The sequence below is a fragment of the Netta rufina genome (assembly GCF_964035555.1).
Source record: "Netta rufina genome assembly, chromosome: 15".
Taxonomy (NCBI): domain Eukaryota; kingdom Metazoa; phylum Chordata; class Aves; order Anseriformes; family Anatidae; genus Netta; species Netta rufina.
Window position 1 is genome coordinate 755833 of NC_140138.1, and position 23050 is coordinate 778882.

The window sequence follows — 23050 nt, forward strand, 5'->3', positions numbered from 1 at the left end:
ACCCTAATTAAATTTTGGCATATTTTATTGAACGGTTATTCTAGAAAAGTTTTTGTTTGTTTGTTTGTTTTTTCCTTGCAAAAGTATCCATACTATTTCTACAGTCCTTTTTCCACCAAGACAGGCTTTTAAGCACCATTGGCATTTATGGTATGCCAGCTTTTATGGCTGTAGAGAAATAACAATACTCTGGAGAAAATTGTGACGTGTTTTGCCTGGAAAATGTTGTTACACTCTGTCAAAGAAATATGAAGAACTTGTTTTAATATCCTGTCTCACAATATGGGACAAAGTGAAAAGAAAATCAGGATGGATAGAAGAAATATATACCTTAGCAAGATAATCAGTAACCAGAGCTCTAATATTATTTACAAGACTTCAATGACTCCCAGATGCCTGAAGTAGGGCAAGAATGAAGACCAGGAATTTCTTCTGGATTTCATGGTTGCTTGGCACTGTGGAATGTGGATACCTTTGCCCATTTCTATGAGAATTGTGTCCTTTGCCTTGGTTTTCCACTGGGAGCTCACAAGCAAATACATAGGAAGTCTTTCAGGACTTCCTTCCTCCTTTATTTACTGCACACACATGGGAGGCACATGCAAGATGTTTATTGTAAGGAATAAAAGTCTTACTCTTCCAGCAACTGAATGCTCCCAAAAGATAGCAGCATGTATGTATGGCTATTTGGTAAAAATAAACATGCTCCTGTCTGTCTCCAAAGAGAAAGAGCAAAGGCTTTTTTCACTCTGTGTTCTCAAACACAGAATAACATCCTGCTGTAGGGCAGAAATTGTTTGTGTGCAGATGCTTGGCTTTCTTAAAAACATAAATAATTTTCTTGGTGGCATATTTATTCACCATATTAATATTAGTCTACTAGAGGTAATTATTTTTTAAACTAGAGTACTCTAGGCTAATAGAACAGAAGTATTGCTGTTGGCATGCTAAATATTTTCAATTAATTAATATGTTCTGTAACTTAATATATTAGTAAATTCCAATTAGTTATTTATTAAGTTAATTTCTTTTATCGCTTTTTCTGTCATTGATGTTTTTTTTTCTGATTCACAAATTTAGAGTATTAGAATTTAGACAGACCAGACACTGAACTTTTACAGCAATTCCTGTGGTGTCTCTATAGTAAACCCTAGCAAGTTGGGATTTTCCTCTCGTATAGAGATCTACACTTGTAAATTCAGGTACAGGATATGGCCTTCAGAAGACAACACACTGAAATTAGATGTCTCGTGATATAGGAGAATACTCTACAAGTAAGCAACTGGTGCTAAGCATAGCTCAGATTCAGAACGCGATCAATCTAGCAAGAGGGTAATAAGATGTACATTTCAGTTTAAGTCTTCTGTGAGGTCAACAGATTCTTGTGCTGCAATGCGATTCCTCCAGAGTGCCTGTAATTTCATGGCAGCAGACTTCTGTATTGTGCAAATAAGCAGATAATCTGTTTTCTGACATTCTATATTGTGATAATCAGTAGATAGCCCATATCTTGAAAATCCTGTGTCTTGACTGCAGCACAAAGGAAGGAGGATGTGAATGGGTCACCATTCCTCAGAGTTTTTAGCTCTGGAGCAACAGAACTCATGTAGGCCTGTGTATAAATAAAGACAGAGTACTGAAGCAAGGAGGAAGGCACCACGTTAGCTGACTCTCTGCCTACAGGAGCCATGCACTGCTGAAAGGCTAGATTGCCTTTCACCTTAGCACCAGCATCTTTGCAGCATATATTTCATAAGACAAATCACATGTGGCAGGCACAGCCACAGATGGCATTGTTCTTCTGAGGTCTAAGAATGTATTTCCTTAGTTTGTGCAAAGTACAAATATCTGTGAGGAGCTTATAATTCATCTATTCTAAGTTAGTATTTGTTTCTTCTTTTAAATGGAAGTGAATATGGTTTAATAATGGTTGTCTTATATTGGGTATGATGGATTTAATTTTCAGGGTAAAATAAAGTTCATACATCATAAAAGACTACTGATACAGCACTTTAGACTCATTATCCTGCCTAAAGGAGATTTTAATTTTATTTTTTGTCATCAGGTTCTATTAGGTTAGGTTAGATCTCCCAAACCAACTATCTTCTTTCATGAGGAAGACTGTTTCAGACACAAAATTTGACCTGAATGATCTTAAATGTGTTGTTAAATTTTAGAGTAATGAAATGAGATCTTAATGGGGAACCTGTTACTCATGCTGTTATACTGCATTCTGTTACATCAAGTCTAGAGTAAAAAATTAGAATCAGACATTGGCTGGTATACATAGGCATTGAGTCAAGTGATATTGTGCCAGTTTATATCCATTGAAGTTTTGGCTCAGATTGTCTGGGACCCTGGAAAATACCTTAGCACAATTTAGAAGCAAATGTCTCTTCCAAAGAAATGTATCAAACAAGCCAATTCTGGAATATCTGGTATATCTAATAAATCTGGTATATCTGATAAATCTAAATCTGTTTGAACCTTTTCCAGAAATAGTAAAAAGGAATGGGCATACAGACTTGTATCTGCACGTTAGCTTTATGTTGAAATACAAGGCTGCAGGAATGTAGCTAGAAAGTATTTTACAGCTTTTAACTAAGAGATATTTAGATTTAGCCAAATATATGATGTTTGAACACAAGATTTATTTAAAACTAAGATGACTTTCTCAGAAGATAATGCAGTTAGTGAATGTTTGTTAAGAGTTTTTCCTTACCTAAGAATTTACATACACTGTTCCCAATGCTGACATGGTTTGTAGTTATTATCATTTATTTTAAAACATAGTTCAGTCTTTTAAAATATTTGAGGCGTATTACAAGCAGGTTCCTTGGTCTCATCAAATCTATATTGTGCAATTATACCCAAGTCTTTTTACACAATAATGTAGATTTATTATTAAGAGTGATTAACTAAATATTCAGGATAATAATAATAATAATAATAATAATAATAATAATAATAAAACACAGCTAAAGTAAATCAATACAAACATTTATTTCCCTCCCTTTAATATTTGATATAATTCTGAAAGGTTATAAATAATGATTTTAATGCGTTTAAGACAACCTGCTGTTGTCTTATTTTCATTTCATCATCTGATTTAGTATTTTATAATAACTACCAGGTCAAGCACCTTCCATTGTTAAAGGTGACCACAGAAACTTGAGGAAGAAGAAAAAACAGTGACTAATTGGCTAGAATGACATACAGTTTTTCAGGAAACCACTCTTGTCTGTTCATTTACAGTTCGTGTATATCTCCCACAGTAATCAGCCATATTTGTATCTTGTCCATACAATGATACTTTGAAGTGTTTTAGAAACTGCAACATCATAGGCCTGACTGCACAGCTAACTTGACGAGAGCTTTGCTTCAGAAATGAGAGCAGCTCAAAATAAAGATCTGGGACATGTGGAACATGTCATACTACCTTTGAGAAATTACTTCTTCCATTCACAGATTACTGCAGAAGTGATCTACTGAGGCACCTCACTGACCCTTCACTTAAAAGAGAGGGCCAGCAGTATTTCTCTGGGATGACCCATCTCATGAATGTGCCCCAGTTCTGAAGCAGCTTGTTTCAGAATGCCTTACAGGCAGGTCTGTTTATCTGGATCTCTCTTGGCATGTGTTAGAAGTTCAGAACTTGTTCTGAAGTAACACTCAGAAGTGGTGCACCGGGAGTACTGCACTGCCAGTTCATCCAAATGAGCTCTGGTGTTCATCTCCGCTTGACCATATAATGTACCTAGTCTGCTCTTTGTATAATGCGTTCTAGCACTGATAGTAATTATATAGTTAGAATTCTCTTCTGAAGTTTTAACAAAATTTGAGTATGAATTAAGAAATCTCCAAAAATTTCACAAAATTAAGGGGATAGACAATAAATCTTGCAAGGTAATAAAGTTTTGTTGGAAAGGTGCTATTTAGTTGTGCTTGTAGCTTTACACTCTTTGTACAAACCCAAAGACAATTTGGTCCTCTAGACTTAAAGCTGAATTTTTCCATATGGACCTTATTTTAGTAATAAAAGACATCTGTGTTATTAATTCATGCTTTGATAGCCATGTATTACATCCTGGAATTAGAACTCAGTATTTATTACTGTAGTAATAAGGGTCTAAGATACAGGAACATGGCAGCAAAGAGAGAGATCTTCCCAAATCAATGCTAAAAAAGTAATACCAGAATCATTCTCTAATGGACTATGTGCTGGTTCAGTATGCAGTTTTTATCATTAAAAAGAGCAGTCTTTTGTAACTTGAAGATAAAGATTTTAATGAGAATTTTTGTGAATGTGTTACTTTCCTGTTAAAATACTTGGAATGCTTTGTTAATCCTAGTAAAGCAGCAAATGGAATGTAAAGATGAATGGAATTGAAATAATACAGCCTTGCTCTGTGGAGAACAGTACTACAGAACTGAATGATATGTTCTCTACAGAAAAGTAGAAACTACACAAACTACTGAAAAGAAGTTCTAGAGAGCGCAACTAATTTAAGCCTTATTGAAGGAACAAATTTTAAAAATTTAGCAAATCCTTATTAAACAATTTTTGATAATACAAGTGTACCTCATCTATACTCCAAAGCTGGAATACCCATTTCTACTTGACTTGCACATGTTGACAACCATGTTGATTGTTCTTACCCACAGTATAAATTAATAAGTGATTAAAATAATGAACAAACAGTTCAGTATACAGGTAACGGATTGTAGCTGGTGCTGTCCCACTGCAATAAGTGATTATTTAAGGAGTTAAGACCTATTATATCTATATCTGCCAATGGTTTTAGTAGTTACAAGGGAAATCCCCCTTCCTATAAAATCTATCTTTTCATGGCCATAGTATGACTTAACATTATAATCTCCCTAAAGATGGCAGTTTGGATTTATAGAATAAATTCAGATTCAGGGTAGAGTCTTTCAGAACTCAGCACTTTCTTTTCAAGTCCTGCCTAACTGAACTGCTTACTATATGAAAGGATGTATAGCTCTTCAGCAACTATACACTTATCTTCCCTGATAACATGGTAATCCTACGTGATATTGTCCATCATGGTGCCTAAGTTTTAGATGCCCAAAGTAAGGACATGATAATTCTCCTTAATGTGGCTACATTCCATATTATTCTTAATTAAAGATCAGAAAAAATACTGAAAGGACTACTCTAATACTGTCTGATTGTGGCTGCCTATTCTATTTATGGCACCACTTTATGAACAGCCCAAAAGTATTTGTGCAACCTACAGATACTCTGAATGAAAATATCAAATTAAGCATGAATACAGAAAAAAACATGCATTTATAAAACAAAATATTTCAATATATAAGCGCATTCTTAATTGTACTAAACAATAGTCTAGTATGATGTAAGAAAAAATAAAGCAACTAGACATTTGGTACATAAAGAACCAACATAAAAAATACAGTTGCAAATGATGAACCACAGATTTGCTTAGTAATTTTCTACTTAAATTTTCTACTTAAAGAATATTACTGGTAGTGGTATTTTTATGTCATTATAGTTATACTGATATAACTTTCTAGAGTGAAAGAGTGTGCATGAAACATTATGGTGGAGTAAGTCTTGGAGTATAAGTTTAGAATCAAATTATTGAACTTCCTTATTAAGAGAAGCTCTACTGAAAATCAAAGAATGCAGCAACAGGTCTTTGTCACTTGACATCTCCACGAGGTACAGATCCCTTCTGAAATCTCAAATTTGATGCGAACAACAATAAGTTTAGCATGTCTTCAAACAACTACATTTATAGGAGATGATTTTTTTTTAATGATACATAGCAAAATGCTGGATCTGAACATCACTGAAACATGTAGTATCCCAGCTGTGTGACCTGAACCATTCTTCTAAGTCTCCATTTCTGTATTTTACCTTAAAACCACTTATATAAATGGTGAGTGCCACATAGAAGGATGTGAAATACCCAAAAAGAAATCTCATTCTACGGAAAAGCATCTTCATAGATTTTGCTTTTAAATCAACTGGAAATGCAGACCACATTCCCTTTAACATATTTAGTATGCCTGAGCTGATTTATGGTTTCACTTCAACACAGTGAAAAGCTAGTGCTAATGACAGGAAATAATATGAAACTCCAGAGATTTGGTCCAAGATTCATATGGAAACTGGAGTATTAATAACTACAAGGTGTGAGAAACCAGTGCAGAAACGAAGGATGCTAACCTTCGGGAGGTTCAGAAGGATCCATGCTAACCTTTTAATACAACATTTTTTTACCAAAACTAAAAGATTTTGCTGTACTCATAAGGCAAAAGTCCCAAATTCTAGAGGTAATGCAAATGCGAGGAACAAGCAAGGTCCCCACTCTAAGTGCTAGTGATTAAACATTGGAGACTATAAATAAAAATGGTGCTGGCTGTCCCAGAGGAGGTTCTCTCTGAAACATTTAGGCTTTGTTAGATTAACACATTCTTTAATAAACAAAAATGATGATCTTCCAGATAAAACTCGTAAGTCCTTCATAGTCATTCTTTAGGAATACTCTTGTTGTTTTAGGCACAGAGAGCATAATGAATTGACCTTAAGCTGCACATTTAATTCATCATCTCAAATAAGTTCCTTTGCTGCATCAGGAGTTGCCTAATCAGCATGTATTCTGCAACAGGGGAAATTATAGTACAGCCCCTTGCACAGGTCAGTGGCTGGGTTGGCAGTGGGAACATTATACAAAAATGAGTGTGTTAAGGCAACGTGGGGAACTTGCCTTATAAAAGATGTTGCTAGATAACTGGAAAATTATTTTTACACTATTCCAGTCCTTAGGACTGAATAAAGAGATACTCTGACAGTACAGAAGTATCTGGAGACATTCTGGGGACACATCCCAGGTACTTGCTTTGAGCTGCGGCACATGATGAAATGGCCAGCTTAGTCAAGAAACCATCTAGGACAACTATAATTTCTCCTTAAAGCTTGCATTCTAGGGTAATACTTATAGTCATTATTTCACATTATGCACAACAACATACTCAATGTTTCAGTCATACAAGTAAATATTTTCACTGAATATGTACGCTCTTCATACATGCCTATTAAAAATATAACTCTTACTCCCAACCCCAAGTGTGGATTTTCCTCTGTAGCATAAGGTATGTCCTTAGCGACTGCTATAGAGAGAATAATGTAAAAAACACACTTTGAGTCTAGCCACTTTAAACACTAATCTAAATTAATCACTAAAGCTAGTGGCAGAAAACTACTAAGTTACAGTTTACTACTGTTTGGCATTTAAAAAGGGTCTTTTAATACTGAAGTTATCTGCCAAACCTTCACCAACTTGATTAAAATACAATAACCAATTATTCATAAAATTAAATACTTACACAATTCTATCAACACTTCATATGTTTTTTGGAAAAAATATGGTATGAAATCTGAAGAATTTACTGGAGAAGTTTCTTTTTTTGTGTTGAAGGTCCACATGGACTGCAGCACACTTACTGATGGAGCAGGGTCTTTTCTATCCCCACCAACAGCAGGAGACAAAATATGGACAGGTAGCTAACATCTGCATTCACTAAAGCTTCTGCCTGAAGAATGTGGAGATGACTGCCAAATGAGATTTTTACTCCACTTGGCATTAGACTTTTGACCTGCTTTGCAACATTGTATATTTTAATCTAGGCAGAATCTGTCATTAGGCCAGCAGGATCTGTCCTGAAGAACAATGGTCCAGTTAAAATATATAGGAGATGCCTGCATAGTGCCTCTCTGCATTAGATTTGGCTAGTACTATTAATCCTCCTATGTCATAAATACCATAGGAGAGATAATAAAAAAAACACAGCATGGACACCATCAATCATGTCTAAATAAATACTAATACAATCATAAATACTGCAGCAATCTCTCTTACTTTTTAAAGAAAATTGACATGGCAACACTTTTCTGGAGAGATGGTTTGCATTTATTTCACCACAAAAAATATTCGTACTCTGGAAATGATAGTCTTCTAAACAACCCCAGGATTTTAAGTATTGTTGTATCTGCGTTAGCTCTTAGTGAAGTAGCTATGGATGTGTTAGTTGTGTTTCTGTTCTCTGTTCTGCTTGTGGGAGGGCTTGATTTAGCTAGCAGTGCAGTTTGCTCCAAGCTGAAAAAATGATCTTAAAAATTCAGTTCAGCATTATGTCACAGCTATGTAAACCTGGATTAGGTTAATATCTAAAGAATGACCTATAGTTGGAAAACAAAACAAAATAAATAAAAATCAAACAAATGTATCTCTTACTTAAAATACACTCCAATGAAATTTTCAAATAAACTACTTCTGTGCTGACAGAATAGCCCAATTTATATTGAGACAAAGATTTTGCAAACTGTTACTCTCAGATACAGGCTAGCAGCTCGCTACCTGCAGAGCACTGTGGAACACCACTCTTTTTGAGGAATTTAAGGGCACTGGTGGAATTTACAGTGTCCATGCATACAGCACATTCCTAAAAAGTTGATAAAGACCAAGATTCAGTTACATGAAGATTTTAAATATTGCCAAAGTAAACACCGCAAGGTAGAAACTCACCAAAATACAACAGTGTTTTTAAAATAATCTCTGTATTATAGATATTTATAAAACTATGTTCTGCAGTCTATTTCCTATTATGAAGAAATCCCTTATAATTTTGAGTTTGGGATAGCAGCAAAAAGGGGGCTGGGAATAAAGTGACATAAGATAACTATTCTAAAATATAACTTCTAGTGTGTTATGCCAATAGATCTCATATGTTCTTACAAATGTTTTTGAAAAATATTGTTTGTAAAAGCACAAAGCAACTTTCCCAAAACCTCTTGTCCCCATTCGCTCTGAGATCTTTACTCTCTTTTACTCTGGAGTATAAGATGAGCCATTTTCTTGTGCTTTGGTAGTTTCCAGTTGCAGCTAATGTCAGTAACAAGTTGTGAATTGTCAATATATTTGAAAATACATTTCTAAGAGTGAGGTGTGCAAAATTAAAAGACAGAAATATTATTGGAAAATATGGTTTGTATTGACAGTATGTAGATAACTGAAAACACATATGGGTATATTACAGTAATGTATGCTGAATCTTGCACCTTTAGATATTAAGTATTGAACCTGAATGCTAAAAGAACATATTAATGTTCTTATTTATTTACTTACCTACATGTACATATTTAAGTACCTGTAGGTAAGTAAATATTCTTAAATATTATATTATGCCTTCTTTCTTTTGGAAAGAAAACCAGTTTTCCTTACTGGAGGAACTTCACCACTGATAAACTTAATTTCTCCTTGAAGTTATATACAAAAGTTGTAAACTTTACTGCATTTTTATAGAGTAAGTTCTTGTCAATCTTCCAAAGTTTGTCCTCCAGTCAGTCTTTAGCTGTGAGAATTTTTGCATGCAGATGATCCAGGTCACAGCCAAAATATTTTATTTATTTCAAATAAAACCCACTAAACTGTTTTCCCATTTCAGATAATAGAATTCTGTGAATAATATTATTGCTTTGTACTGTACATCTAGTATTTAAAATAGCTTAATCTTATCTAGCTCTATTCCTAATTTGTAAATCTATGTTCGTTGGTTTCCATATCCATGGGTGGTGTTCACTACAGAGTCAAAATCTCACCATAAGTACAGAGATGGCTTTGGATTGCTTTCCAAAATCTGAGTCCTACATTTGTATAACATTGTAGAAGTAGTTTTCATTTACAGTATATGAATGTATTATCCTTCCCTCTGCTTCAAGACCATGCTTCATATTCTGCAAGCAGACTTGTAAACTGCAGTGAACACAATGAAATTGATGGGATTCGATACAGGAATCAGACACCATCTGAATACAGTACCTCGCAAGGCTGAGGTTTCTTTTTGCTCAGCAGAAAATAAATATATTTTGCTAGTGTTTCACAATGTTTTGGGATTAAAATATCTAATTTTTGTCATAATCCTAGTTTCCCTTATTGCTTTTTTATGTATAAAATATTCTAGAATGAGGCTAAGCTATATTGAAAATTGAAATAATTTATGTCCATACAAATGTCAGTATTATGTATGTGAGTTTTACATATCCACATTGGGTATAACTTTGATAAGAAAAAGAAATGTGTATCAATTTTTTTTTTATAATAAAAACTGTATAGATTTTTGAAAGAACACTTAAACTTCACAAATGTTATAGGGCCCACTTGTCTCTGCGGCATGTCCTCTCTTAATTTCAGGAACAAATGTTAATAAATAAGTCTTCTTTAGCTAATAATACCAAGGATATAACTGACAACATGAAGACAATTGCCTTTTTTCCTAAAAGAACCCCTGTTTTCCTCACATTTAATACAATGGTATTATTCCTAGCATGAAGAAATCAGCAATGGACCAAAATATGAATACAGGCTACAAATATAAGAGTATTTCCATCAATTAACAGATCTAAGATTGAACCTAAAAATGCTTTTTGTTTTCTTACAACTGTCGCTCTTACAGTCTATCATATTTACACATTTTTCCTGTATACCCAGTGAAATTTCCTTGCTGTTCTTAACTTCAGCTATTTCTTTACATTTTATAGCATAGGTAGGTAAAACACTCATTTCCTCCAGAAAACAGTAAGAAAGTGTTAGGAATCAGCAGAGATGCATTTTCTTTATGTGTCTCTCACCACAATTTAACTGCACTAACACATCATAGACTTTTCCAAAGCAAACAGAAAGCATTAGGCACTCTCAAAGAGTAGGTGACTGAATAGATTCTGGTGTATGGGCTCAAATCTTTTACCATATATGGCATAAAGAAAAAAATGGTTACCAAACTGGCACATGCTGGTCCCCACCTGAAAATACTGCATAGTCTGTAGTACCTCAGTAATCTTTTTTCTTCCGTGCTAAATGAATGCCATGACTAGTTCTGCAAGCCAGCCCGCAAACACTGGTAGGGCTGGACAAGGGAGCAACCCGCTGCCTGCTTGCACATTGTTAAGCTCTTCATATTCTCAATCATGCTTCTATGTCAAGCACATGAGAAAACTAACTTTAACCTGGTATAAGAATGAAGTAAAAGTAGCAAAAGTGAAATTGCAAATAATGAATGCTTTTTAGTGTAACATTTTAAGTGTCTTTTCCTATATATCACAATAGCAACTAACAAAAGGTGGACCGAAAGCAACAACATTAGGCAGCTATAGATGGGAAGCTGTCAATGATAAATATTAATTGAGAATGAGAATCAGGGTAGTCATAATTACAAGTTCAGTTGGAGAACACACATTAAAATTTTTAATTTGAAATTTTAAAAAATGTACTTTTTAATGTACATTAAAGAACAAGATTCCAAGATCTACCAAGTTTCAATTTATACATGAAGTGATCATTGACATATGATCACATAGAAAGAAGGACATAGAAAGAACATAGAAAGAAGAACAAGTTTAACAACAGGAACACTCATGTTAAACTTGTAATTTAAATTGTTATATTCCAGGCAACATTTAGCTAAAAACATTTTACAGGTTTGGGTTTTGGGTTCTCGTTTTTACAATATCCTATCATAGGATATAGAAGGCTGTATAGAGGTAGTACGATAATAGGCCTTTTATGTTTATATATAAAAGATTTTTTTTCCATTTGTAAAATGTAGTAGTTAATACTTGGCAAATCCGATAACAAAACTCTGGATATGTCCAAGATACAAATGGGAGCTATGCAGTTTAGTCATCATGATATCATCATGACATCCAGTAGTAGTTTGGGATCTAATCGTCCTTTCTGCTTTTAGAAGTCTTCCGTGTGAAAATGTAAAAATAATGAATAAAAGTATTCATTGCAAACGCAGAAGAGCAATAAATCTTTTGTTATTCTACACACTCACTCACACTTTTGTGTGTGTGAGTGTGTGTGGTTATAAGGACAAGAAATGAGAATTTCTTATGGAAGAAATGCTTATAAATGCCTGCTTATAAAGGTAGCAATATTTGTAAAACCAACTAAAGAACAGCTCTGCTGGGCAAAGACTGCTATATGCTGTTTCCACTTAAAACAGTAATCTTATAACTTCAGATTTGTATTGCAGAAACCTATTGCTGTCCTGACAAAGCATTTTTCCATCATTCTTTCACTAAGGGGGCAAGAGGAAAGGCAAGGACGTGTATCTGAAGGTCTGCTTCCACTTCTTGCCAAAGGCTGATGCACTGATGAGATTTAAGAAAAATGCTGAAAGATTTAGACTGCAATTCTGAAACAGTTTGAAGTATTTTTGTATAGAAATTGACTTTCTTAATGCAATCTGTCTACTTTTTCTCCAAACAACACAAAAGAGAATTAAAATTTAAATGCATCAATATGTTTTATGAAAGATTATAAATTACTCTGTCATTCAAGCAGTTTCTAGCAGCAGTGATGGAATTTGCTTTATGCACTTCAGCAGTGTATACACCTTCATTGTATAATTTGTTTTATTCCCACTGCAACTCAACAGCATTGCAAAGGCGGGTATGAATAAACATGAATTTGAGATGTTGCAACTGAGCACAGGAGTGTAATGATGGTAATTTTTCCCTACAGATCAACTTCTCTCAAGAAACTTTAAATGCACCATTTCCTCAACAGAACTCTAATCAAACCACTGTTAGTATGTTATTAAAATGACTACTGTCCCTTACAGCACCATCCCCTCATAACTGATTTTTGCAATACATAAGCCAGTACAAAAGACTGCCCATAAAGGAGTTGGCTGTTACCCACCTGTGCAGTTCCTACCAAATTTGCCACTGAAATTTCTCACAGTACATGCCAGGTATTTTTGCATTGTGAATGCTAAGGAATTGGACTGCAGTTTTTAAAGAAATCAACAGGATCATCAGATTTATACAACAATTACATTTTTGCTTGCTAACGCTCATCTTTCTTCAAAGTCAATGAAGGCAATATAAGACTGAAGTCACACTGAACCAATAATGCTTTATTTTTCTTATGCTTGTGAATGTAGGTTCCCATCAAAAAATGATGATAGGTAGAGTTTTGTTCATTTTTCTTATTAACCTGTTAAATACAAGAAGATATCCTAAAATAAGGATAAAGAGAGAAGGATAGAGGTGGCAAGGCACGTGAACGTATATCTAAATATAAGCAGGGTTGTTTATATCAGTGAGCTCTGCAGAAGGATAAGTATGTGTTAATGTGACTTTGTTAGTCAGGGAGTTAGTTTGCAGTGCTCCTGTGCATTGTATCCTTTATTGCTCATATTTCAAAGGCTTTTTATGCAACATCCTAAACAAATAAATGAAAAGCTAAATTATTATCTAAGTTGTAGAACAGGAGAGACTGAAATGCTGAAGGTGACTGACTCTGTCAAGTCAATGGTTATTATTAGAAATGGATTAGATTTCATGTCATCACTCCAAATCTTGCACCCAGTCTTGCAGTGACTACCTAACATACTGTAATACATGTTCATGTGTTCATTTTTAAGTGATTAATACCCAGCAAAAAGCGATTTCCTGAATATCAAGTGACTGACTGGAAATCTCCTCATAATAGCTCAGACACTGAAGATGAAAGACCTATCATTTCACATTACAGTTCTCCTTTTTGCTGTTTCTCAGATATTCTCTGATTCATCTCTCTGGAATATTTCCTATACTGCAGTTTACATTTCTATCATGACATTCACAATTTGCCAAAACAGCAATTCCCCTTACACTGTCTGAGTATTGCTGGCTCTTAAATCAAATGTATACTGTCTGCTTCCATCCCTGCTCTCTGTCTCAATTATTATTTTTGTGAAGATAAGAAAATCACATTTTTACCACTGGAGACCCAGGCTGCTTAGGTCACAAGATTCTCTTGGCTTAATTCTTGAGTATGAATCATGAACTTTCCCTAATAAGTACTGGCATTCTTCAGATGATCAAGCTAGCTTACTAAGGCTTCCAGAGCTTTCCACATTAATTATCACCATGTTTAAAGTATCAAAAGCAGTAGCTGATTAAGAATTATTAAGAATATAAACTGTTTATTCTTACTGTTCCTTTATTTTCTCTCTTTCTCACTCTTATGTGGGTTGATGCTGTAAATGACAATAATACAGCTCATTTACTGGAAAAAAAAATAAGAAAAGAGGATGAAAAAGACAAATCAGAGTGAAAAATATCCATGTGAAATACTGGAAACAAAATCAGTTACTTTCTACACTGGATGGCTCAAAAATAAGCTATAAATGCCCACATAACTCCAGTTCAGAAAAAGCTTTTTTCTCACATTTAATATCAGAAAAATTTGATGTAGCCAGACTGAGTAGTAAGCCTCTACTCTGCAAAGGATTTACAGTCCCTGCAGATCATACACCATTGAGACGTCATAGCAAATGCCATGTAATTAAATGTTCTGTGAAGAAATAAATAAACAAATAAATAAAAGAATTATTTCTTAAGATGTGAAGGTGGAAACAGAATATTCACTCTAGATTAAGAATACAAAAAATTGCTGATATGAGCCTGAACACCAATAAGCACTTACATCTGGAAACATGAAGATCCTGGGCTATTAAGAAAAGGTTTCATATTCATGCACCAAATTTAGATGTTAAATTTAGTAAAAGTAGAACAAATCTGAACCTATTCAGTTTAGCTACAAATGACATTTTTGTAACTTTTACCAGGATTAGCACATCTAAATAAAGATGGACGCACCCATAGTCAAAATCCCTTGGAAACTTTTCTGAAGGCAACAAATATTTATATAATAGCAGTGATTAATCCTGAAAATAAAAGCAGAAAGCCCTGCAAAGAAATCAGAAGTGAGTCAAAATGACATGTAGTTACTCTTAAATTTATCATCAGAAGTGAGTTAAAATGACTAGTGGTTACTCTTGTATTTATGGTTCTGCAAATCATAGTATAAGAATGCAGCCAGGAGGAAGAGAAGAAGCAAAACAAACAGAGCAAATCCAAGAGATTTTTAATATTATTTCCAAAGCGGGCAAATTTTTGAAGAATATTACTGAAAATGTCCAGATTAAATACAAAATGCTTTCCTGACTGCTCCAAAGAAATAGTTCCCAAAAAGACCTAAAAACAGTGACGTAACATGCTTCTGAGAAGTACAAAAATCCTTTGAAAACAAATTTAGATCCTATATTGAGATATTTACAATTTTTTTCTACTTTTGCAGGCTGGATGTAATAGAAACCTGTTTTCAGTGAGCGAACACCATTGTATTTAGACTAGTGTACACAACAACTAATTTCTAATATTTGTAGCAATAGCTAACTCCTAAAAACATTTGCATTCCAAGCAGTTAAGAATGTTAAAGAAAGCCAGAAAACAATTTAATATTTGCCTTAAAATCAGTACCAACATAGTTTTCCTGTTTTTTGCTGTTTTAAAAAGATGTTAGATCACAGTAGTACTTTTCCCAAAGAATGCATTCTTCACAGCAACAACATATTCTGCGGAAGGCCGCTCACTGAAGTTTGTAGGAGCTAGTTTCATTTGAATACCACTATGAAACATGGGTGTGGGCAGAAAAAAAAATCAATGTGAAATGAAATATTTTCGAATGAAAACCCTCTTGTTTTACAAAAGTTACGCAGATCTGGTATGGATGGGTGGAGATCTGTGTCATCCATCTCTTTAAAAAAAAAGAAAAAGAGAAAGATTTCATACAGCAGTAGGCTTACTTAGCTTAGTCAAATGTTATTTGATTCATTACAGAAAAGTTTAAGGCATTTAAATAAGAGCTAGACATAGCTAAGCAACACTTTTGGTGAAAAATATCATAAAGTTTTACAGACAACTTATAATGTCATGCAAAATTTAAACAAAAAATTTAGGCTATTGCTGTGATAGCTATTTAGAGGTTAAAGTTTTCCAGAAGCTATTCTACCCAGCTGTTAACTCTTTTTGTCCAATTAACTCTCAAAATACTTTGCCCTATTTTTAAAGAAGTGTACAGGTGTGGAGAAAGCCTGTTTTACAATTCTGTCCTGGTTTCAGTTAGGACAAAGTTAATTTTCCTCCTAGCAGCTGGTAGGGTGCTATGTTTTCGATTAGGATGAGAAGAGTGCTGATAACATGCTGATGTTTTAATTGTTGCAGAGCAGTGCTTACACCAAGCCAAGGACTTTTCAGCTTCTTGCTCTGTCCTGCCAGCGGGCAGGCAGGGGGTACAGCAAGAGCTGGGAGGGGACAGACCCAGGACAGGTGACCCAAAGTGGCCAAAGGGGTATTCCATACCATCTGGCATCATGCTAAACAATATAGAGGGGTGGCTAGCTGGGGGGGGGGCTGTGATTGGCTGCTTGGGGTTAGGCTGGGCATCAGTCAGCAGGTGGTGAGCAATTGCATTGTGCATCACTTGTTTCGTACACATCATTATTCTTAGTACTATTATCATCATTATTGTTATTATTATTATTATTATTTTCCTGTCTTAATAAACTGTCTTTATCTCAACTCACAGGCTTCACTTTCCCGTTTCTCTCCCCCATCCCAGAGAGGGAGGGGGGGAGGGTGAGCGAATGGCTGTGTGGTGTTTAGCTGCTGGCTGGGATAAACCACAATAAAATCATATTAAAAAATAAAATAAAATCTATAATTTTGCATTCACAAGACACAGCATAATATCTTAACCCATTAAAGTGACCCTAGGTTCTGATTCGCAGAGCTTGAAATGGGACTTTCAATCTTTAACTTCATCAGTGAGGCAAAATTACATCCTAAGGGAAAAGGCTTAGAAAGACTTGTCTCATTTGGACACTCCTTCCAATCCTATACTAGAACTGTAGAATGAGAAGATGTTTCCAGACACAGTAATGTACCTAATGTGAATTTGTAATGGGAGCCATATCCAGTTACTCTTGCACAATGGCATAAGCAAGTGGAAAAGATGAAGGAAAGAAACTACTACAGCTTCCATATGGCTGTATGAACATAAAAATAATAGTGTACCTGAGTGAAAATACCTTTTATTTATGAAAAGCAAGTTACTGATAAAGCCCTTTTCATATAGCACTAAAAACAAAGATAAGAAGAGAGCAAAAGTGAAGCAATTTTGACTGCTATTCAGGTATAAAAATCATTTTCATAAAAATTCTATCCATTTTTATTACTCATTTTATTCTTTATGACTCATTCTTGCTCAGATAGCTCCATCATGAATCCAGTGCAGATTATGAATTCATTCTTCATTATATTATAAAAGACTAGAAATCTGAATTGTAAAATTTTGAAACTTACACTCTTGTGTTAAGTGAAGATACATATCATGGCTTATATGATCTTTCTCTTCATTCAGCAGTCATTTCTGTTGTTTGGTCACTTTGTTTAGTCTCTTAGAGGAACAAGTGAAGGGGAATAATCCTCCTCTGAAAAATAATGCTCTTAACATATCTGTTTGCCAATAATAAATTCAGCTTAGTATATGCAGTGATCTATAGAAAAGAACTTTATGGATTGGGCAAAGGCAACAGCAAAGAAACACCAGGATCAGTCTCAAGTACCAGTAGCAGGTGTTCTGTGTCTCTTTACTCTAAGGTTTTTGTCTTGCCTGATATCCTTGTAGCATTACATTGTATAGCTAACTCATTTTTTTCTTATGCCAATAATACATTGTAATATATAAGTTCATCAGTGGTGATTATGGAAGTTTAATACTTAACACTTACCCCTTTAAATTGTTTCCTCTCCTTCTGAGCTGTTGTTCATTCACCAACCTTATTTATTATTGGATAATATATGCCTATACACAGAATTCTTAGCAAATCCACCACTTTACAAATTCAAAAAGCAACTGAGTTAATTCCTTCTTTCTTCATAACAAAGAATGCAGCATGTTATTTTTATGTACCATTAGGAAAAAAAAAATGATAGAGGAAATGAACCAGGGGAACAGAAAAACAAAATAAGAAATATAATCCAAGCTTCTAATGCAGAGATGTAATGCCAAGAAACTGCTCCAGAGAAACTGCCAGCTTTTCTACCTTTTGCCAAGAAAATATTGCTGTGTTCATTGATCCTGTAATTAAACTGAGTATGTTCTGAAACAACTCTTTCTGAATTGTGCCATCTTCTGTGAAGGGGGAGGGACCTTCATTCTTATAATACACCAATAAACAGATGGTTTTGCTCAGAAAAGTAGATAGAAGGGCAAGCTTGGTTTAATCATGTACATGCATCCTTTAAAGAAAAACAAACAAACAAAAACCACACAATTGGAAAGAGAAATCTTGTTGCCTACAGACTGTGGGTGGGAAGCACAGGGCTATAATTTGCTATTTGCATCCCTGAAATGACTAATGCAAAAAGTCTTAATGGTTGTTTTTAAATACCTTATACTATAATATCAGACTGCACTCTTGCTGACTCTGGTTGTTTTCTTTAACAAAATTTAAAACAATCCCTTAATTCTAGTGTTTTGTAATATTTTCTTGCTAGGATTTTTAATTTGTTATTACAATTACCCATGCTAGTCAAGATATTTGCATTAGTTGTACACCAATAAAACATCAGCTCTGTATTTCTCCTCCCACGTTTTATCTTGTTCAACCCTCAGTCACCAAGATTTAGGATGGGCTGACTATTTAATTCACTTCTACTATAGTCCTTTGGCATTTTCTTGTAAAGCTTTATTTTACTTAAGATTGCTTTTCTCCATTCCCCACAATTTTTGCATTTCATAGGTTAATGAAGCAGTGGCTTTACTTCTTTAACTCATTTTGTTGTGGCTGGCTGTGCTAGGCAGACAGTGGCCCTCTCAGACTTGAGGCCTAATAGTCCTTAGGATATCATGAAAAGTCTGGATCACCTCCTTAAAGTGCAAGAGAGCCCTTGTTTCCAAGACAGTTTCCAATTTTTAGCAGAGGGAATTTGGAATCCCCATGGAGGACACCTAAGCTTCCCTTTTACTCTCAATAGTTCCCTTCTGCACCCATCCAAAATTCCTTCCTATCAAACCAATCAAAGTAGAAACATCACTGTCAAGTTTTACAGTCTCTCTGATCTCCATTCAACTCATCCTGGTGAGCTCAGAGCCCACCAAATTCAATCTACACCATATTCACCAACTGCCCTCGCTCTTCTGTAGCAAGTTATGGGGCTCATCAGCACTGGGAGCCCCAGCCAGCTGGTTGCCTCCACTGCCCAGCTGCAGCACAAATATCCAGAGAATGAAGGAATACAAACTAAAAATTGTATTTTTTTTTCTTCACTGCTGCATCATGTAGCATGGGTTTTGTAGCATTATATTGAGCCAAACACCAAGAAACCTTCTCTTTAGCACATTATTGAGATGTCATTAGCACTCTTGTTTTGCATTTTGCTTTGCTTTCAGCCAAGTGCAAACACTTAAAAAAAAAAAACAAAACAAACAAACAAAAAAAAACAGGTGCCTTTTAATAATCTGTATATGCAATGGTATGATGAGTGCACTGTTTATTAATGATTCCAGACTTCCACATTTCGTCTGCAAATGGGATTTCATCTACATATTGTTTACATGGAAATTTTTCCAAAGTTAATGCACACAACTTCCATACACATCAGTAATATCCAGAAAGTTTCATAAAAATTAAACGGTGCATTTAAAAATCTGAGCACTTCATTTTACATTTCAAAAGGTGGTTTCCATCACCAGACATTTTACAGTGTCTGACTTGAGCTATGCTGTTTAAACCATGTTGCTATAGACTTTAAGCCATGTTAGTGAACTTTCTTATTAAAGATGCAAAGAGTAAAAACTTCCCTAACAAACAGCATTTTCAGTGCAATTGCTATTTGTGTAGTTGAGGCAGATTTTGTTTTTTACTGTATCTAAATGCTAAAATATTAATCATTTTTTGGTTTAGTCATTAATTTCTTCAATACTAATTGTATTACCTATAATTTAGAAGCCAGATATTTTATTTGGTACAAAGAGGTCTAAAAACAGCAGTAAAATGCCTGCTTGAAGATAAGTTCATTCTCTAACCATTTTGCTGTAATTTGATAAAATTATCCACTTGGACTATTTCTTCAAAGAAGCTGGCTGGGGGGCAGCAAACAGATCCCAGAATATGATATCACTCAAACTCCACTATTTCCAGTTTTACTTCTCAGGAAAATCGAAGTTATTTACCTATTCAAAAAGTACGCTATGTAATTAAGAGTGCAATGCTAAATTAATTTTAGACATGGACACATGATGTCAGAGAGAGAGATCTGGAAAATAAAGATAGCTTCAGAGGAAGAGTAGCGTTAATTGTTGCTGACTATCACCCCAGGGACTGAAGACTGACCATTAGCAAGGAGGCGCTGAGGAGGCCAACTGGGGAGAGTGTGTGCAGGTTTGGTAGACAAAACACAAAAAAATAACAGAGATAGCCCCCGTGAGATCAAGTCAGCCTCTCTCACATGCACTAGCTGGTACAAACAAACTTGTGTTCGTGCTGTTTATAAGCAATCCTCACTTCAGGCCCATTAAGGAAAACACAGTCTGTTGAGCACCACACTCCCAGTCATAGCACAAAGAAATCTCACTGACTAAGGGGCTCTGTGATAGTGACCTAACCAAATACAAGTTTTAATTCTTGTATTAGCCAGAAGTTTGTCTGATAGCTGAGAATAGTCAGCTCATAATGCATTTTGCATTCAATCCCTTCACCCTTCTTTTTGGCTGTACCTTGGGGACAGAGAGGAACTTGAGCGGAAATAATGCTGTTGCATTTATTCGGGGCTAAGCTGAGAAACCTTTTTGTGCCAGAAGTATTCTGTAAATGTCAACAGCATCTGCGGCAGAGAGTGTGACCTCCAGCCATGGAGTGGCTCCAAGCTAGGAAAACAGCTACTTCCAGAGAGCACCTCAGCCTTTGAGAAGGCTGAACTCTGAAAAGTTATTTACTCCGAACATAACTTTCTGATGATAATATGAGATCTCAAGATGACTACACCCCAAATTTACATGCCAGTACCTAAAGTTATGTGGGACGCGATGTGGTCTGTGAATCACTAAATGAAGCTGCACATTTTAGCAAAAGAATGAGGAAGTACTATTCAATCTTTCATAGAGATTTTTTTAATCTTTGCACATTAACAAGTCTTGGAGTTGAAGACTCTAGGAGACTTTACTTGTGCTGTTTCCAACATCTTCCTCTTTCATCCCTTCCCATATAGAGCAGCAGCAGCTGTCAGAATGTGTGGGTTTACTGCTGACAGTAAATATCTGCCCATACCTGGCACCCACACTCCACTTCATCTGGAGGTGGTGAGTTGCTTTGGTTTTCTTCTGTTTTGGCTTGTTTAGTTGACAAGTATCAGATCAGTCATTCACCACACAGAAACTCTGCTACTAATCTACCTCCAAAACAAATTCAGAAGCTGAGCCAGGCCACTTTTGTTTTCCTGGCTTGGTGTTGTCCTGTTTTCTGTTGCTGATGAGCGAGTGACTGGTATCAATGGATGTGAATACGCCCAGGTGGCAAATTAATGATCATTGCTTCTCTTCCTGACACCAGCTGATTAATTCTTGTACTTCTGAGCCAAGCTTTGCTTTCTTGACAGTTTGTTTAGCAGAGAATGAACAGTTAGCTGTTGGTGCTGATTCATTCCTGCTCACCTGTTATTTCTCAAGCTGTCAGTCTTAACTCCAAATGCAACTCTTCAGATTTTTATCACTGAGCAGTTCCACTTGCTAAGTAGCAAATAAGTTATCCATAGCATTATGTCTCATTAACTAACCAACTGCTTTTTTATAACCCATTCTGACCTTTGTTACTACCAAAGATTTATTGGAACAACTCCCAAGACGAATGCCCGGAGGAGTAAATGTTGTGAAACTACACTTTGTGTAGCACTTCCCAGCACTTGCAGGGGAAGCAGGCGATCAGGCCCAGTCAGCATGGCTTTATGAAAGGCAGGTCATGCCTGACGAACCTGATCTCCTTCTACGACAGAGTGACACGCTGGGTGGATGAGGGAAAGGCTGTGGATGTGGTCTACCTTGACTTCAGCAAGGCTTTTGACACCGTCTCCCACAGCATTCTCCTCAAGAAACTGGCTGCTCTTGGCTTGGACTGGCGCACGCTTCGTTGGGTTAGAAACTGGCTGGATAGCCGGGCCCAAAGAGTCGTGGTGAATGGAGCCAAGTCCAGTTGGAGGCCAGTCACTAGTGGCGTCCCCCAGGGCTCGGTGCTGGGGCCGGTCCTCTTTAATATCTTCATCGATGATCTGGACGAGGGCATCGAGTGCACCCTCAGTAAGTTCGCAGATGACACCAAGTTAGGTGCGTGTGTCGATCTGCTTGAGGGTAGGAAAGCTCTGCAGGAGGATCTGGATAGGCTGCACCGATGGGCTGAGGTCAACTGCATGAAGTTCAACAAGGCCAAGTGCCGGGTCCTGCACCTGGGGCGCAATAACCCCAAGCAGAGCTACAGGCTGGGAGAGGAATGGTTGGAGAGCTGCCAGGCAGAGAAGGACCTGGGAGTGATGGTGGATAGTCGGCTGAATATGAGCCAGCAGTGTGCTCAGGTGGCCAAGAAGGCCAACGGCATCCTGGCTTGTATCAGGAACGGTGTGACCAGCAGGGCTAGGGAGGTGATCGTCCCCCTGTACTCAGCTCTGGTGAGGCCGCACCTTGAGTACTGTGTTCAGTTTTGGGCCCCTCGCTACAAGAAGGACATGGAGGTGCTCGAGCGGGTCCAGAGAAGGGCAACAAAGCTGGTGAGGGGCCTGGAGAACAAGTCCTACGAGGAGCGGCTGAGGGAGCTGGGCTTGTTCAGCCTGGAGAAGAGGAGGCTCAGGGGTGACCTTATCGCTCTTTTTAGGTACCTCAAGGGAGGCTGTAGCGAGGTGGGGGTTGGCCTGTTCTCCCACGTGCCTGGTGACAGGACGAGGGGGAATGGGCTTAAGTTGAGCCAGGGGAGTTTTAGGTTAGATGTTAGGAAAAACTTCTTCACTGAAAGGGTTGTGAGGCACTGGAACAGGCTGCCCAGGGAAGTGGTGGAGTCACCATCCCTGGAAGTCTTCAAAAGACGTTTAGATGTAGAGCTTAGGGATATGGTTTAGTGG